This window comes from Mytilus galloprovincialis, chromosome 5 (genome assembly GCF_965363235.1).
Source record: "Mytilus galloprovincialis chromosome 5, xbMytGall1.hap1.1, whole genome shotgun sequence".
In the NCBI taxonomy this organism is placed as follows: Eukaryota; Metazoa; Mollusca; class Bivalvia; order Mytilida; family Mytilidae; genus Mytilus; species Mytilus galloprovincialis.
This window is the reverse complement of record NC_134842.1, coordinates 23,885,783-23,890,496: the sequence shown is the minus strand read 5'-3', so window position 1 is coordinate 23,890,496 and position 4,714 is coordinate 23,885,783. Positions and strand designations below refer to the sequence as shown.

At 32.6% G+C, this 4,714-nt stretch overlaps 1 long non-coding RNA gene across 1 annotated transcript; it reads right to left on the bottom strand.

Moving 5' to 3' along the window:
- Positions 1–366: 366 nt before the first annotated feature.
- LOC143075445 (uncharacterized) lies at positions 367–4,254 on the bottom strand. The gene is made up of 2 exons (XR_012978315.1): positions 4,189–4,254; positions 367–2,245 (listed from the first exon to the last, which is right to left on the bottom strand). It is a non-coding gene; the product is annotated as an uncharacterized LOC143075445 (long non-coding RNA).
- Between the last annotated feature and the right edge of the window lie 460 nt (positions 4,255–4,714).

The following is a 4,714-nucleotide window of genomic DNA, read 5'->3' as shown; positions in this document are numbered from 1 at the left end:
AATATTGATGTATCAGATACCTTTCTTCGACGTTAAAATTATCAGATTTTTTTTTTACAATAACATGAATAATCAATGGAAAAGGGCAAAATTCCTTTTGCACTTTCTGATCAGAACATACAGTGCATGTGTCAACACAAAAAAATCGTTAACATAATGTAAGTTATGACACTGATGTAAGATATGTAAGTTTTATCTCCATATATAGTTTTAACACATTAATTAGCTTATATTGATATTTTTCATTATGGAAACATATCTCTTGCCCAAATAAGGTTAAAATTTAAAAGATCTTTAACAAAATTCCGAATCCTGAATATTTTGCAACTTTGTCAATTATAAATAAACACTTTTTCAAAGAATGGATCATGTAAAATCGTTCTATTTGATGTATTTGTTTATAAAAAATCTAACAAAAACATATTTAAAAAATCAAAATATTCCATAACATAATTAATGTCTATTGTCAAACACATCATTTCATCAAAAAATGTTTAGCTGTGACGATACAAAATTGATAAACAATAGCTTATCCAAATTTTTTTCAAATGAATGCATATAAGTGTGCCTCATTTTCAAAGTTAATCACTAGCAACTGCTTCTTTGAATTATTAAAACAAAGTGAAGTAGGACAATCAAGCCCATCGCTTGCTACTAACACTTCTCTATAGCGTTTTCCATCAAGGGAGATAACTACAACATTGTTCGAACTGAACCCCACCACATACACATTACCATCAATATCTACATCAATACCACGAGGATCCTTCAGAAGGCTGCCATTTTTGAATGTCCATTGTGGTTTACCTTGTCGATCGTAACAAGTAACGGCATGTGTTTCCGAGTTTGTGTGATATATTTGGTTCCGAAATGTTGCAATGTAACAACAATCTGGCATTTTATCTTGGACTATTTGAGTAATTGACTCATCGGAAAGATTGATCATTCGGATTCCTTTGTTATAACCGTAATATATTAAATTATTTTCTCTAAGTGCTATGCCATAAATATACGAGTCGAGTGTAATTGTTTTCGTGATTTGTTTTCTTTCCACGTTTATAATAAAAATACAATGCTGACTTGAACCACCAGATGTTACGGCTAATGTATTGTCCTTACTTATATACAGTATATCGTATACGTAATACGGCATCTTCACCTCAAAGTCTTTTGTTCCTGTATCACTGAATACTCTAACTGCCAAATCAAAGAAATAAGTAAACGCCATTCTACCATCTGGTATTATGCAACACCCGTAGACGTTGTGTCCTTCAGTTGTTATTGTCTTGTTTTTCTTCAGTTTTATGTTCTCAATGAATCTTGTTTGAACGGTTGATACCATTATCTGTGCTTGTTTGGTCTTCTTCCTGCTAAGAACGATGTCACATGGCTTACTTTCGATATGTACTTCTCCAAAACTTTTGATATTTGACATGAAGTCTTGAATAGCCATGTTGGCTCTATATTCTAGATGAGATTGCTTCATTTGACCACCTTCCACTACGGATTGTAGGAATTTATCATTTATATTAATGTCTTGTTCGATTTGCTTAAGTGAAAGAAAAATCTGAAGGTCTGAGGCGTGTTGTTTAATGCTTGCAAGGTTTTGCTGGTATTTGGTTATTTCTTTTTCTCTCTGTTCAAGTGATGACAACAACTGACACATTTTCGAGTTCTGGGTTTCTTCAATAGAATTAAGTTGTTTTATCAAATCTCCTTGTAATTTTTCCAGAAGGTTGTTGATTGTTGTACGGGTCTTTTGAATTTCTTTTTCAATTTGTTTTCTTTTTTCTTTCAAATTCAACAGATTCTTCTGCTGGTGTTGACTGATTTTCTTTAAAATTTCTGCTACTTCAACCAATCTTTCTTCAATATCGTGGAAGGCATTTGAGGTTTTTACATTTTGAATGACGTCTTCTAAATTATCGATATCCAGGCATTCTTTATGAGTTTCAACTATACATTTTCTGCAGCAGGGACGTTCGTGTGTCCCGCAATACATTATAAATTTGTCATTGTGTGTGCTACAGTATTGAGTGATTTTAAGTACTTCACTTGGTAATGTTTTATATTCCTTTATTGTGATGGTGATATGGTTTCTGGTTCCCTTGGACAAACTATGGTGTTCCTGACATTCTTGACAAAGTCCTTCATCACATTCCGTACACCAGATTTTGGATGGTTTGTTCATGTGTCGGAGGTCACACACACCACAACTTATGGAGGATGAGGCCATATCACAAAACTGCAAAATAGAACTGATGCAAATATAATTAAGGCTATTATTCAGAAGGCCTTTCCCGGTCTACAAACTAACTTGTTTTAAAGTTTTACCTTTTTAGAAGTTCCTCAATTATTTTGTTGTTGAAAATATTTGTCAATATGTAGATAAAGGAGACTGTAACCTTTTGTGTCCTTGAGATAAAAAACAACGTAATTCAAATTACAAAATAGCATGCAGCAGTTGTCTGTTAGACATTAGACTGATATATTGTACTTATTAGTAATGATCGTTTTGTATTCTCTCTGATATATTTGCATTGTTATCAGGCTGTAAACTTTTTTGTTTAAGATTAATTTTTAAAATGGTCAAAATAGCTATATCAATATCCGAGATCATCTCAAAACAAGTTTATAGTAATATTCATCCTTGATCCTTATCAAGTTACATGTCAAGGAGTTCAAAGGTGTAGGATCATACGATTAATACCACTTGTTACCACTTAAAATATTCCTGGAACCTTCGATAAGAATTATTAACCTTATAAGTGGGTCCATAATGAAATTGTTGATTGATGTCCCAAACATTTCTTTCTCCCATTTTCTATTTAAGGTTCAAGATGGATTAGTCACGGTGAACCTTTTTCTCGGGTTGCGGTCTAGAGTCAAGAAGAGAATTGGAAACACCAAAGGCGTCTACAATTTAGTGGTAACTTATTTTCCCTTAAAACATGTTTACTATTAAAGATTCTGAGTTTAATTCGAAAAGGAGTTCGACTTTTGATCAATCAATTCCGTAACGAAATCACATTTTGGTCGGCAAGGATCAATATCAAATAATTAAAGTCTGCATAAAACATGTTTTATGTAACTGTTCTGTAAAAGGTTTCCAAAATTTGCGGAAAACAAAAATAACTTCTCAACTCATGTTTTCATTGAACATATTTGAGCCGTGCAACATTATAAATAATTTTCTCCCATGCAACACTACCGTTGTGTATGTTTGCAAATGAACATACATATTAATACACTCTCAGGGGAAGATAAAGTCTCGAGAAAAATGGGGGACCGGGGGAATAATTGTTTGTAGTGGTGACGAAAATGTCATAAAAAATGATTATTTTACGCACTCTACGTTCCCACCTTAATCCGTCAGTAACTAGTTGTTTCGGATTATAGTTGTTTATTAATTCAAATCACAAATACTGTGACACGAATAAGGCCGTGTTCACACCAAACGCCAGGTACAGTAAACATGATTACAATAGGATATATGTAATGTACACTGGTTTCACATTACATTTGCTCACTTCTATACACCTGGTTCAATTACCTGTATATAAGATGTGTGCACTTGTAAACTATATGTTATTTAAATCATGTTCTGAAAACCCTGCTTTGTGTACACTTAACACACACAAGGTTACATTGAATATAAACTGCAGGTAGACAAAACATGATTTAAACTTCATGAAAACATTGAGTTTTATCAATGGGATCGTAATTGTTTTCAGTTTACGTGTGAATTCACTAACATAATACCGATTTTTGGTAAATGTGAACACGATGAGTAACCCTGATCAAAATAAAGCAATTATAAATTTAAAATAAAAGCAAAAATATCAAAATTTTATTTGACACTGGCCATCAACCAAATGACGGGGATCATCGTGTGACCTTTAACAATAGTTAATTAAAAATCCATATCATTAAGCTATAAAACATCCCACATGACCAAATGTAAAAAATCCACGAGGAATACAGTATGTGCCTTATCAATTATATCCCAAATACAAACAATAACAATGGACCACCTAACTGACATAACATAAACGAAAGTAGATTTTTTAATAGTAAATATGTATACATATTGGCCGGTAAATATTTACAAATAAATCATTCTAAATGTCTAACTTGATTTTGTTTACATAACCTTTTTTATAAACATTAACAAATGCGTATTTTTACCTTAGTGCATACGGTCCTGTGGCTTTCAACTAGGATGGTTGTTAATCACGTGACCATTATAGAAACTAATATTTGGCGGGAATATTCAAATTTACATTTATAGCATTTAAAAAAAAGAGAGACAATACCTGATAAAATTAACGGTATCAATTTTCTTGCACCAGATGCGCATTTCGACATTACATGTCTCTTCAGTGATGCTCGTGGCCAAAATATTTGAAATCCAAAGCTTAGGTAGCACTCCACAGTTAGGTGTGTAGTTTCGCATTTTGGCCCCTGTGGATTTTTTAAATATGAGAGCTAGTGTGCAATAAAATTCATTTTTGGATAGCTGAGTATTAAAATAGCCTTTGTATTGGGTTTATATGAACATCAAGATTATGTTATGTATGTAATATAGGCTGTTTTCTGTATGACAGTCCGTATTTGCATGTCCCTACCATACATTGGTCCGGCAATTATTGTAATGTTTTTTTTCAACTTTTTATCGCACGAACTTTGTGATTGGATTTTACGAAAAAATGAG